The sequence below is a fragment of the Elephantulus edwardii genome, unplaced genomic scaffold (assembly GCF_000299155.1).
Source record: "Elephantulus edwardii isolate Elephantulus edwardi_28Jun2011 unplaced genomic scaffold, EleEdw1.0 scaffold00014, whole genome shotgun sequence".
Taxonomy (NCBI): domain Eukaryota; kingdom Metazoa; phylum Chordata; class Mammalia; order Macroscelidea; family Macroscelididae; genus Elephantulus; species Elephantulus edwardii.
Window position 1 is genome coordinate 723,168 of NW_006399764.1, and position 15,241 is coordinate 738,408.

Sequence of the window (15,241 nt, forward strand, 5' to 3'; positions counted from 1 at the left end):
ATGACCTCGGTCATACTCAAGCCCATTATACTCACTGTGTCAATGTTTCAACATCTAAATGATGAAATAATAGTTTTGGAAAAAGTGAAACAAAAAATAAACTCCTTTTGCCATTCAAAGAAAAAGCTTTTGCAGATGTTGAAAGGTACGAACTGTTTTAAGACGATGATATTATTAAAAAAGAAGCCAAAACACATATAAAACAAAGTATAATTTCCAGACCATCTTTAGAGAGCACATTATGGTTGGAGTAAAATCTGAGAACAGTCAAGTTTTTCTATGAAGGCCAGTATCTACATTTAAATATATTCTGTTTTTGGTGAAACAAAACCAACAATTTCATCCGCACTTAATAATTCCTCCACAATGTGACTTGGTTACTTTTTTTCACAGTGAATCAACTTTCTCATCATTTCTGTTCTGCTTCCTATTTTAGTTCCCTGTCCTCTTGCCTTTGTTGCTTTTTACCCCCCTTTTCTGGTAATGGAAAGACTTTATTGAGGGCCCAACGCCAGGAGGCTCAGAAAGAGGCCACCGGCAAGGGGCAAGGGAGCCAGCGAAAGGGGGGCTCTTATTTAACGTCTTTCTTGGGGCACAGGTTGTTGGTGTGCCCACACTTCTTGCAGCAATTAACAACATGAGCAGAACACTGGTGGCAGATCATCTTGTCACAGTTACACTTCTGGGCTAGCAGGCGCAAGGAAGGCTCGATCCTGCCACCATGCAGACTCAGCACCAGAGGCAGGGTGGACTCCTGGATGTTGTCGTCAGAGAGTGGATGGCCATGTGTAGCCGTTTGCCTGCAAATATCAGATGCTGCTGGTTTAGGGGGATGCCCTCCTTGGCTTTGACATCCTTGATGGTGTTACTGGGCTTGGCCTCAAGAGTGATGGTCTTGCCAGTCAGAGTCTTCACCAGATCTGCACCTCTACACCTCTGTGACTGCCGCTTGGCCTCCTCATTCCCTTCTTTGCTTTCGAGTAAGATTTGACTCTTTATAGAGGATTTTTTTTTTCTTAGTAGCACAATTCTCACAGCCTAAATTCCATTTCAAAATCTAGCCTCATGCTGGATTCCACTTCTGCTCAACTGACTTAGTGCTTAGTGGGTAAAATTGGGAAAAGCTTGTACAGACTCTGCTGACCTATAGAATTTGGCAGTTTCTACTCATAGCTTTCAAAAAAGAGAATTATTTTATTATTATTTCTCTGCCCTGCCCTTCCCCCCTCCCTTTCCCCACACCCCAGCAGAAGCCTCAGAGTGAGAGGATGGAACTATATCTGAGGTAACATTTAGGCCCTCTGTAGAAGAAATCTACATTAGAAGAAGTCAGGTTTTTATGTTTTTAAACAACAAAAAAATATAAACAGTAGCTTTTTGGTCTAGATATAGGTTTCATATGATCATAATTAAGTGTTTTGGGATTCCCATTCTTCTCTTTTTGTGGTTTTAAATGTAAAGGAGGTTATGTAACTGGAGTAATGAGGGTGGTTGTATCAGAGACAGTTACACTGGTCCAGGGTAGAGCAGGGTTTGGGGCTATTATGCATAGGGTCGCTGTGTGTTGTGTTCAACTAGATACCATATAACAACAACAACAACAATGACAAATATGAGGTGGTTTAGTATCAAGGAATTGTGCTGCCAACCTAAAGTCACACAGTTAAAATCCAAATCCATCACCTTCTAAGGAGGAAAGAGGGGCAATTTCTTCCATGTATGTGATTTACTACCTCCAAAGCCCTCATGGAAGGTCAGCTATGAGTCAGTGTCAATTAGATGGTAATCAACTACAACAAATTAGAGTAGGGAGCTCTGCTGGCCTAGTCCATACATAGCAAGTTGCTCATCAACCCAAAAGCCACACCTCTCTGACGGTTTGAAATCACCAGCAACTCTGTGGAAAATGATGGGCAACTGACTGGACAGTCAGCTATGAGTTGGTTCTGACTCCACTACAGTGAATTTGAGGAATCTGAGTTTGAGTCTTTGAGCAAGCAAAAGAAATATAATGGACTCAGTTTATATTCTAAATCTTAGACAGTTGTGGCCAAATATTGAGAATTCTCTGTATGTACTTTAGAGGCCATGAAATGTTGAAGAGTAAATTCTTGTGCCTATTTATGTAGGAAACAGAACACTATAATTCCACAAATTAGCAATATCAGGAAATGGTAAAAATGGAAGATTTGAGGCAGACCCGGATGGAGCTATTTGTTTTTATTATGTCTTCTCGACTAACTACGGTCCTCAGATTTATTTTTTAGTCTGGAAGTAGTAGAATTTAACACCAAAACCTACACTGATGACTACATGCTGTTCATTATGTATATAATTATGTTTAATTTAATGCTGGCAAATTTCAAAGGCATCCATTGTGTGAGGTCGTTTATTCCCACCTTATAATTTCTTACATACTACAAGGATGTCTACTTATGTTTTGTTGTCTAGGCAAAGACATTTGACTGTGTGGATCATAACAAGTTATGGCTAACTTTGGGAAGAATGGGAACCCCAGAGCACTTAATTGTGCTCATGTGAAACCTGTATCTAGACCAGGAGGCTGTTGTGCGAAGAGAACACTGCATGGTTTAAAATTAAGAAGGGTTGTATTGTCTCTCCATACCTATTCAATTTGTGTGCTGAGCAAATTATTTGAGAAGCTGGACTCTATGAAGAAGACTGGGGCATCAGAATTGGAGGGAGACTCATCATTAACCTGTGTTATGCAGATGACACAACCTTGCTTGCTGAAAATGAGGAGTATTTGCAGATGATAAAAGAATACAGCCTTCAATATGAATTGCATCTCAACATCAAGAAAACAAATATTCTTACCACTGGACTGATAGGCAGCATCATGATAGACGGAAAAAAGATCGAAACTTTCAACAACCTCATCTTACTTAGATCCACCATCAACACCCTTGGTACCAGGAGTCAGGAAATCAATAGATGTTTTGCACTGGGAAAGTGTGCAGTTAGCGACCTCTCTAGCTTATTAAGGAATAATGATGTCAGTCTGAGGACTAAGGGGCATCTGATTCTGAAGCTTCATCTGACATGCTTTGGACATGTTGCAAGGAGGGACTAGTCCTTGGAGAAGGATGTCATGCTTGGGGTGGGTGGAGGGACAGTGCAGGAGAGGAAGACCTGCTATGAGATGGATTGATTCAGTGACTGTGGTAATCGGGGTAGGTGTGTCAGAGACACTGTCAGAAACAGTGAGATTGGCACAGGAAAGGGCAGGGTTTAGGGCTGTTGTACATAGGGTTGCTATGAGTCGCAAGTGACTCAACGGCACATAACAACATACTTGATACTATTCCACAATTTGTCTGATCTTCAGCCACTGTTTAATATATCAAGTATATTTTTTAGACTCTCTCTAAATTTAGATAGAATATATTCTAGGTCATATTTTGGTTCTTTGAACTAGTTTTAATTTTCTTCACCTTCAACTTAAATGTGCATATAAACAAAGGATAAGTGCCTGGAAAATGTCTTTTGCCCATTTTGTAATTGGGTTGTCAGACTTTTTCTTGTGGAGGCCCTGTAGTATTTTGTAAACTTTTGGAACGACAGCTTTGTTTGAAATGGTATTGCTAGATGGCCCCCCTACTCCATTCAGTAGGTTTTCTTTTCACTCTGTTGGAAAATGTTTTTGATGCTCACAGGGATTTAATCTTTAGGAAGTCCCATTCTTCAATTATATCCGCTCCAGTTTGTGCATTTTCAGCTGTATTTGCAGTCTCTTTATACTATAGACTAGGCTATCTAGGCTTGTTTCCAGTTTATCTCTTATAAAACATTATGGCTTGGGGTTTTACTCTCAGATGTTTGAATGCAAATCAAAACCACAATGAGATACCCCAGTAGCAGTGGTAAAGTTTAACAGGACAACAATAATACATGTTGGAGAGGATGTGGAGCGATATGAACTGTTGGTGGGATTGTAAAATGGTACAACCACTCTGGAAGGCAGTTTAGTGTTTCCTCAAAAAGCTAAACATAGCAATTTCATATGAGCCAGCTATTCCACTGTTTGGAATATACCCTGAGAAAATGAGAACAGAGGCATGAATGGAGATTTTTACACCACTGTTCATAACAACATTATTCACCATCACAAGAACATGGAAATAGCCTAAATGTTCAACCACAATTGAATAGAATGAGAAATTATGGTACATTCACACAGTGGAATACTACACAGCATGCAGGAGCAATGATTTTGAAAATTCCTACCTACTTTGGGAGGGACTGGAGAGCATTACGTTATGTGAACGAATTCAGTTCCATAAAGACAAATATTGTGTGTGACCATTATAGTAGAAATAGAAAGATAACTAGTAGAACATGTAGGAGGACCTAAGGGGGGTGGGGAAAGACAGGAGCAGAGGGGTGAGGATGAGGGAGGGGGGTAATCAAAGGGTCCTGAAATTTGATGGGTAGAGGGGAGGGGTGGGTAAAGGAAATGGGAAAGATCTGGTGTGAAAAACAATGTATATGAATTTTGTAAGTAAACTAGTATAAAATAAAAATTTTATATTAAAAATTTGGAAAATATGGCCTTGGTGATAGAAAGGACAGTGGAGGTAGCATGATAGCATTTGTATGAGCAACAATTTATTCATCGCAAATTCTCTTTTTCAACAGTGTAAACAGTGACTGTACAGGTGAATGTCGCTGGATTGTATGCACAATAATAAAATTACATCTATGGAAAGAGAACATAGAGAAACTGGATCTCATTAGTCAGAATAATGGAAGAGCCCATCAATGACTTCTATGCAAGTTTATATTGAGTTGGCCAGTTGTTGTTGTTAGGTGCTGACAAGTCAACGGTGACTGACTGACAGCGACCCTATGAACAACAGGTTGGAAACTTGCCCTCTCCTGTGCCGTCCTCCTCCTCTCTGAAAGGCTGGAGCACATTGTTAGAATCTCAAAGGTGTCTGGCTGGAGGTCTCTCAGGCTCCCTCACTGACTTTCCACCTTTCCAAGCATGCTGGTTTTTGCCAAGCACTAGCCTCTCTTGGCAGCATGCACCAAGTATGTGAGATGGAGTTTACCATCCTTGCTTCTATGGAGCCCCCTGGTTGAACTTTCTCTAAGACAGACTTGTTTGGTTTTTTTGATAGTCTGTCGGATATTCAGTACTTTTCTTCAAAATGGCAAATTAAAAAAAAACCCAAAACAAACAAAGAAACCCAAAACTGCAAATTCAGTAGCATCTCCTAAAGTAGGTCAGTAGCATCTCCTGAAGTCTGTTACCTTAGAGTTCATTTCTTGTCTGGTCGTGCCAAACAAGTTATTTTTACATTCAGGTCATCTTCACATTTGGTTGAATTCAGAGGACTGGACAACATTAGAAGCAGGGAATGGATTTTAGACCTGGTTTCTAACCAAACACTTGAATTCTAAGAAATTTGAGGTCAGAACAGTAAGAAACTTTGTAATGACAAGTAATGACAGTAACGAACAAGGTTACCAAAAAATGTAGCAAGACTAAGACTGCAATACAGATCTCTAGGCCTCATTCACCAAATTGGTTGTTCTGGCAAGGAGAAAGTCTCTCTTAATCTGCCCCTGGAATAGTTTTCTCTACCGTTTTCAACACTCCAGAGAACAGGAGCATAACAAAACCATTGTTTTGTGTTAATACTTCCATTTCCAGTCATCTCGGCAATCAATCAGAACTTTTATCTTCTTGCCTGAAGAGACAAGGACATTTAATTCACAACAATTTCCTTTTCCCCTTCTCTCAGTGACTGTACTAAATAAAACATGATGGATCACACTCTACATTTGCATGCCAGCTAAAGCAGGGCAGAGGCTCTGCTAGAACAGAGAGGAGCCTGCCCTTGACTGAACACGACAGAGACGGAATGGGGGCTAGTGCGGGGAATATTCAAATTCTGCATGTGTGAGCATTTTTTAACCTAAAGAAAGGGTTCAATTAACAGCCAGCAGGAAAACTGGGAGCCATGCTAACAATTAATAAGTACATCCCAATCAACCAAGAGTATAGTTCTGCCTAATTAGGGCTAGTTTTTAATAACACTTGAATCTTAGGGAGCAGACCTGGGGCAAAAATCTAAGTATTCATGTTTCTATACTGGTCCTTTGAGTTAATTCTCTCTTTCCCATAGCAATTAGAGTAGGTTTTCAACATGTACATTTAGAGCGGCTGTTCACATCTTTCCTCTTCTCCAGAGTACCCAGTAGTGCTTGTCTTATATATGTTTTAGAGTAATCAAACGTGCTTTGCAATCTCTTACACATGGAACTACACATAAACAGTGCTGTTGACAGAACCACAAGGAGTGGTCCATCCCATGCACCTGGTTTTGTGTGGGCAGATAATAACATTTGTGTTTCTACATTTCATCCTCAGGAAGTCTATGATTTCCTTAAGATCAAGGGTAAACAGGGAGGCAGTGATTTTCATGGTAGGTTCTGGCTTTTTAGTGATTCTTTTTAGCACTCTTTTCATTCATTTATACAAGAAATTCCAATATGTCCTGGCAGTGTAAAGATGAAGAAGATGGTGTATATACCCACAAGAAGTTTACAGGCTGATGAGGGATTATAGAGAAATAAGAAACGACAAAACAGTATGATAAATACCATTATGAAGTGAGTATGAGATTTTATGGGAGCACAGAGAAGTTGATAATCTAATTTGCAGATGAAGGAAAATGAGGAAGAGAGGGAGAGAAGGAGAGAGAGAGGGAAGGGAGAGAGATAGAGATAGAGAGAGAGAGAGAGAGAGAGAGAGAATGCACTAAACTACAATTTGGAAAATGGAGAAAAGTTAGTTTAGTGAAGGGATAGGAGAACCAGGCAGAGGGAATAACTTTGTATGTGAGAACTTGGTTTATTCAAGGGGAAAAAATGTGTTATTATGCATGGGCTGGCTACATATATCATTGAGAATGATGAAAGAAGTTGGAGAGAAAAATTGGCTTCATAAGCCAGACTGAAGAGTCTGGATATGGTATTTACAGTAATGGGAATTTACTAAATGACCATCAAAAAAAGAACGATAATATAAGTTTATTTTATAGATTACTTAGGCTCAAATGTGGATGATAAATTAGGGAAGACCAAGAGAAAACTTGAAATAAACACTACTACTCTGACTCATCTCTGCAAACTCTTCATTGACTAGTGACAGAAGGGGCTTAAGTTTATTAACAAATAAACAAATATTAGCTATTCTACTGAACTGGTAACCAAATGTCATATCTCTAAGTTCCAAAATTGGGAAACTTCATTTTTTTGTTTGCTGGAGGGTAAAGTCTTGCCAGGTGACATGTATTATTGATTACATCTAGACTAGTAGAAGGGAGCTCTGATGACCTAGTGGTAAGAAGCTGCACTGTAACTCCAAAAGCATGTGATTCAAGACCACTAGTTGCTCGTGGAGCAAGGCAATCTCCCCCTTACCTACAATTAACTGCCTTTGAAAAGCCCACTGGGGGGGGGGGTGTGTGTCAGCTATGGGTCAGTCTGACTCAACAAGATATACAACAAGAATACTAGTAGCTATTTCATTTTGAGACATCTGTAACTCTTCCTAAACTTTAAATTTCTGACTCCAGCTGGTGATTATAACTTGGGGAGCCATAATTATACCTCTAGTAATAACCTATCTCATCCAATGTTCTCTGGCAGGATTCTATCTCTTATGATCTTAGTTTACCAGCTTTTGAATATTCAGAGTTTCAACTAGTGGCACAGTACTTGTATATTTTTTTTATAAAAATTGTGATTTTACTGATTTCCCCTCATTTCCCTCATTCAATTCATAGTCCATGTTCCATTCCAGATAGCTAATTTTACAATATGTACTATTACATATAATGTCTGATCATCTTACTCATTTCAGATTTCACTTCCTTTCACCTATTCCAGTGCAGTATTTATTATTCATCCATTCTTTTTTTGCTATCCCTGCAATACCCACCATAACCCTCCTATTTTTTTGTAAAAGTGGACTTATACAGTATTTGCCTTTTTTGTGACTGAGCCATTTCACTCAGCATAACACCCTCTAGACTCACCCATGTTATGTAGTGTTTCTCAAGTTTTCAATCCTGTGTAATGCTCCATTGTATACACTTACCACAGTTTTTCTATCTATCTGTTTGTTGATGGTCACTGGGACTGCTTCCATGTCTTTGCAATTTTGAATAATGGTAGTAAGTATGGTTTTGCATACATCTGTTGGTGCTATAGCTCTGATTTCATTCTTTATTGTTTTATTTTTGAATGAGGTTCCTTGTTTTGATTTTCTATCCACCTGGGCTCTTTGCAACTCTAGACCTGTTTAGTCCTCCAATGATATTTTAAGAACAATTCATCTTTTTGTGAAAGTGCATGTCCCTGTCCCAAGGAGATCAATCAATGCACTTTAGGACCATTATGCTAAGTGTATACATACAGAGAGATAGTCAATCTCAATACAGTTATGCAAGTTAGAAGGTAAAAGTAGGAAACAATATTTACCAGCTCTTCATTTACTATGATAAGGCTTGTTCAGGGTAGCTTCTTTTCTTAGGTGCTGTTGAATTGAGTACATCTCATAGCAACCGTATGAACAAAAGATCTGAACCCTGTTCTATCCTGCACTGTCCTCACACTTTCTGACACACAAGAGCCCATTGCAGCAGTCACTGTGTCAATCCACCTCTTTCCCTTTGACTGATCCTCCACCTTTTTACAGTATCATTTCCTTCTCCAAGGAATAGCCCCCCCTAGCAACCAGCCCAAAGTATGTGAGGCAAAGCCTCATCATTCTAGCCTCCAAAGAGCACTCTGGCTGCACCCTCTCCAAGACATATCTAAGAAATGTGCTGCCCATGTAAATGTACATGGTTTGAATCCATGGCTTGCTCCATGGGAGAAAGCTGGGCGTTCTTCTCTTGTGCTATCTACTGCCTCGGAAAACCCACTAAAGGATCAGTTACGACTTGATGCTACACAACAACAATAACAGTCCTGTCAGGAGTAATCTTCATACAAATCACAGCAGGGGATTGAGAACAACTTTAAAAAACAAGTTAATTGTTTCGCTATGGTTGTTAAGAGCAAAACATACAGCAATTAAACGGTTGCACATTCACCAATATTGATTACATGCTACTGATACCTAACTTTTCTGGGTTATCTCTCTTTCATGGATATAAATTCACTGCCTCTAACTTTCCTATCTGGCCTTTCAAGTTGCTGTTCTCAATTTGATAAATTCATAAGGAAAACCTAAGAAAAATTGGTACTTTTGAATTGTGGTCTTTGCAAATATACTGAGTATATCATGGATGGTCAAAAGAACGCACAAATCTGTCTCGGACGATGAGCACCTGGTGTGCTTCTGAGAGGCCAGGATGGTGAGACTTTTCCTTACATACTTTGGGCATGTTAAGAGGGGCCAGTCCTGAGACAAGAATGCCATGCTTGGAAAAGTAGAAGATTAGTAAAGAAGAAGAAGAAGATCCTTAATGAAATGGTTTTATTCAGTATCTACAACAGTGGGCTTATGTTAAGCATACATTGTGAAGATGGCACATGATTGAGAGGATTCACTTCTGTTTTCGGTAGGGTTGCTTTGAGATGGTCAATATGCAACCATTTCAGAAAGTAGTGTATGATCAAGAACAAATGCTACTGAGGGAGTACGTCCAAGTTGCTCTGAAGGCATTGGCAAAATATAAGGCCCTAGAAAAAATAAGATCCAGTGTACTAATTGAAGTATTTCAACAAGATTTGAACAAATGCTCAAAAGGGGCATAAGGAAAGGAGGAGGGGGTGGAAAAAGGGCAAGGAGGGATAGCAGAAGTTGGTGGGTGAGGGGGAAGGTGAAGGAATAGGTAACATTGAACAGGGACTTGAAAATCCAGGGTAATTAAAGGCATAGATCAATAGTAATCAATTATACAATGCATATGAATGATTGTATGAAACAGTGCAAATGAAAGACTGTATAAAACATGAAGTACAGGAGTAAACTACTAGATATATGTGTGTTATTGTATGCAAGCTAATAAAAATATTAGGAGAGGGGAAAAGAAGCTGAACATTATTAGCTATAAGAAAGCTGAAAATCAAAATCATAAAAAATAGTAACAAATTCCTAAAACAATCAAGCCAATCAAAAACCCTAAACAATCAAACAAGCACTTCTTAAAGAAGAGCAAAGACTACAGACTTCAGTGTAGGTTATACTTCAACATTAAGAAAACATAATTTTTGCCATTAGTTTAGTAGGCAACATCATGCTAGATGGAGAAAAGACTGATGTTTTCAATGATTTCATTTTACTTGGGTCCACAATCAACAACCATGGTACCAGCAATTAAGAAATTAATAGACATGTTCCATTGGGAAAATCTGCTGCCAAAGACCTCTCTAAAGTGTTAAGGAGCAATGATGGTAGTTTAAAGATTAAGGTGTACCTGATTTAAGCTCTGGTGTTTTAATTACTTGTTAGGCATCTGAAATTTAGACAATGAATAAGGAACACAAATTAAGAATTGCTATCTTTGAGTTGTGATATTGGAGAAAGAGTACTGAATATCCCATGGACTTCCAAGAGAACAATTATGTCTTGGAGAAAGTACAACCAGGGTGTTCCTAAAAGGTATTTTCTTTGGAAAAGTGAAGGATCAGCAAAAGAGAGAAAGAACCTCAATGAAATGAGTTGACACAGTGTCTACAATAATGGGCTTGAACAAAGTTTAGGTTGTGAGGATGGTGCAGGGTAGGGCAAGACTCTAATCTGTTGTTCACAGAACCACTATAAGTTATTGTTGAATGGACAGTATCCAACCACAACAAGAACAACAACATGAATCGGAGCCAACCCTTGACATCCTTTATAGTGTTACTTGCTATGGAATTCACCTGTAAAAAATTTGACCTCATAGGGTATCAGCTTTGATGCGTGAGACTACCCCTAGAGATGTTTTGGGCAAAGGCCATCTTATGGTCACAAATGAATTTCCTCAGAACTGATCATATTTGTTCAGTTAACATTTCCTGAAATGCTGTTACCATCCAAGGAGACACATGTAGTCTGCACCTTGCAGTGTCCCAGCCCTTATTGGTGTTTGGGGAATGGAAGGCCTAGGTCTATCATTTGAGACCCAGAGATGGTGCTGCACGTAGACTGGCAGGGAGCTGTCAAGGTGAAGGATGGATATGCACAAGAGAGGCGGTTATTTTCACATGGTTTATCTGAGTTAGCCCAGAATAAGCAGCTGCCTAGGCCCTCAGGGAACATCATTCGACACAAATGAAGACAAGGACAATGATCAAGTCTGAAAGAGAGTTAATTGAAAAGGAGTAGCCTGCTCTGATCTGCAGATTTAACTTCTTGGGCGGATTCAAGGAAGCCAGAGTGATTCAAATGATTTTACATGCAGGGATTCTCCCTGGGAGACACAAACACTGTGACTTTATTGACCTCAAATCAGGAAAAGGCCAACATCACAGCAGTGGAAAGGAGTTAGTTTTCAGGGTTGCATCTCTTAATTGCAATGCTCATTAAAATAGTGTTTTTGTCTTTTAGCGCTATGTGAGCTTTTAAAAAAATAATCAAAGGGAAGAGGGATGGCTGAGCAAAAGCATTAAGTATTTGACCCTTTTTTATCTTCTAACCAAATTCTTCAACCTTTCAGTTGAAATATAAAGAACATTGGCTTTGTGCTCATTTTTCAATCCATATGGGAATCAATAGTTAATATGGATCTGTTTTGGGAAGAGTTAGCAGTGATTTTGCCTTGATGACTATAAAGTTTATATAGTTTATTCTCTGCCATGTCCTTCAAATCTCTTTTACTATGTCATTTCTTCACAGAAGTCCTACTGGACCACCCCTGGTCTATCTAATTTATTCCCGTGTTCCTATGTTTCTACATTGGAAATCATTTGAATATTTTCCATTGTGGCATTTAGTAATGCATGATATTATATCTTGCATAATTAATTATCTGTTTGTTTTTTTAATCTTTGACTGATTTCATTGAAGGCAGAGACGTTAATAACGGTACCACTAGTGCCTACAATAATACGGGGATCTGTTAAAATGAATTTGGACAAGAACTTTAAAGTTTACTAATAAGGTATATTCGATTTTTCTTTTTACATTTTATTGTGCTTCAGGTGAAACTTTACAGAGCAAACTAGTTTCCCCATTCAGCAACTGATCCACATCTTGTCTTATGACATTAGCTGTAATCCCCTCAATTCTCTTCTTCCTTTCTCTCTGAGTTCCCCGTTTCTGTTCTCCCATCTCTCCTGCCTTCAGGACCTAGTTTTTGGGCATTTGCCCTCGTCTTGGTCTCCACAGGTTGACTGTTCTGAGAAGCATGTTCCTCATGGGCGTCATTGTTCAGTTTATAAGCCTGTCTGTCTGTTTGGCTGAAAGGTGATCTCCGGGAGTTGGTCAGTGTCAGGTTTGAAGTAAGATCAGTAAGCTTTTTTTTGGATTTTGAATCATGTTCTATATTTTCCTTCCTCTTTGTTGAGGGCCTTCTTTTGTGAACTTGATCAGAGCGGTCAATAGTGTTAACCAGGCACCGTCTAGTTCTCTGATCTCAGAACAGTGCTGTCTGTGGTTCATTAGCACTTTGGACTAATTTTTCCTTGAGCCTTTGAATTCTCTTGACTTTTATTTTCTCCAGAGTTATACTCACTTTCCCCCACTTGTCTTGAAAGTAATTTTGTCTCTTTTTTTTTGAAAGTCATTTTATTGCAGATTTCTTTATTTTTTTATGAGGAGAAAAAGTAACTTAGAGGATAAAAGTATCGTTAACAAGAACAGACAAAATAGTAATCTTGGAAGAACACTCAAGACTAATGGCTGAGAAAATTTTAAAAGCAACTAGTTACTGTTAGGCTCAGTGGGAGGTAAAGAGTTCCACTGTCAACCCAAAGGTGAGTGGTTTGAAACCACCATTGTGGTTCATTGTGGGAGAAAGTGGACACATCTCCTCTCATATGATTTACAGTCTCTGAAAACCCATGGAAGGAGCGTCAGCAATGAATGAGTGCTGACTCATTGGCACAGAACAACATTTGCTGTTGAACTGGTGCCGGCTCAAGATGATTCTACACGTTGCAGAGTAAGCGTGTTCTATAGAGGTGTCACAGCCTTGACCTTTCAGAAGTAGATTGCCAGATTTTTCTTCTGAAGCACCTCTGGTGGATTCAAACTTCCAGCCTATTGCCTAATAGCTCAGCACTTAACTGTTTATGCAGTGCAAGGACTGTCTTGAAAACTCCCAGACAAATGGGCAGTTTAAATATATTGCAAAAACAGTCTGGGTAAATGATGTAAAAGTTGTACTATAAATTTCATCAAACAACTGGTGTACAGGAGTCATTTAGTGTTTTTATTCAGCTTTGGTTGATGGACTTTGCTAGCATTAGCTGTGAATTTTTTAAAATGTAAGTTTTTATTAACATAATTGCAGATTCACATGCACTTGTAAGAAATAATAGAGTGAGATTCTCCATACCCTTTAGTCACCCTACAGTAGGAACACTTGCAAAACTATAGGACAGCATCAGAGTCAGGCTACTGACTGAGAAGCTCTGATCTTATTCAGACTTCTCCACCTTAACATGTACTTATCTGTCTGTATGTGGCTGTGTGCATATTTAATTCTGCACAATTTTATCACATGCTGATTTGGGTACCTGACATCATGTGAAGATACTGAACAGTTCCATCACCTTTTATGACCATATTCATCCTCCGCCCAGTTTTCTTTCCCCGTACTTAATGCTTTAACCTCTAATCTGTTCTCCATTTCTATAATTTAGTCATCTCAAAGGTGTTGTAAAAGGGAAATCATATAATATGTAATCCTTCAGGACCGATCTTCTCCACAACCCCACCTTATTCTATCTATTTCTCTAAAGATTCATTCACGTTATTGCTGCATGCATCTGTAGTTTATTCATTTCTTTTTATGCTTGAGAGAGATTCCATGATTCATATCTGCTGCAGGTTTCCCTACTCATCTATTTGTGAAAAAATCTGAGATTTTAGACTTATGAAAAAGCTGCTATGAACATTCATGTATAGGTTTCCGTGTGAACATAAGTTTTTATTTTGATTGTATTTAATTTTAAGCAAAGCACATTTAAAGAGACAAAAGGGGCATATGAAACTTTTCTGCCAAAAACATATTGCAAAAACTGTAGTTGTAAAGGTTTATTGAGCTTTGGACATTTGTGGATGGGCTATCTGGGACAAATCAACATCATGTGCCTCCCGATGTGATGTACTGAGAGGGACATAACATCACTTATGTCATATTCCTGCCAAAAATTTATAGCCTGAATCTAATCATGAGATCAGACAAACCCAGATTGAGGAACATTCTTCAAAATAAATGGTCTATGCTCTTCAAAATGTCAAGGAAGATTAAAGGAGATTAAAATGAAATGTAAGGTGTGTTCCCAGCTTGGGTTCTGAAACAGGAAAAATACTTTGAAAAAAAAAAGGACTTTATTGGGATAACTGGTAAAATTTGAATGAGATACATAATTTAATAACTATTGTATCAACAATATTTATTTCCTGATATGGGTAATCATAATCTAATTAAATAAGGTTATATGCTTGGAAAATATACCCTGAAATAGTATATGTGAAATTTATCCTCATATGCTTCAGAAAACAATTATGTATCCATAGATGTGGTGAAATGCTAGCAATTGATGAATGTAGGGGGTAGTATACAGGAATTTTTGTATTATTCATGCACTTTTTCTGTAAATTTGAAATAATAAAAAACCTTTTTTTAAAGGAATCGTCATTGCCTTTTAACTGGCTCATTGTACACCAGGGATGTGTCCTGTCTCCATACCTTTTCAACCTGTATGCAGAACAGTTTATCCAGGAGGCCGGGCTCTATGAGGAGAAATGTGGGCTCAAGATTGGTGGAAGATCTATCAACAATCTGCGTTATGCAGATGACACAACCCTGCTTGCTGAAACTGAGGACCTGAAGTGCTTGCTGCAGAGGGTCAAGGACTGCAGCCCCCAATATGGATTGAGGCTCAATGTTAAGAAGACAAAGATTCTCACCATTGGACCAATTGGCAGCATCAGGATGGATGATGAAGAGATTGAGATTGTTCACAGCTTCAGTTTGCTTGGCTCCACAGTCAACACTCTTGGCACCAGTAGCCAGGAAATTAAAAGACGTATTGTGATGGG

The 15,241-nt window shown here is 38.7% G+C and overlaps 1 pseudogene; it reads right to left on the minus strand.

The window, feature by feature from the left end:
- Window positions 1–571: 571 nt before the first annotated feature.
- LOC102870058 overlaps window positions 572–15,241 on the minus strand; it is a 60,232-nt pseudogene continuing 45,562 nt past the window's right edge.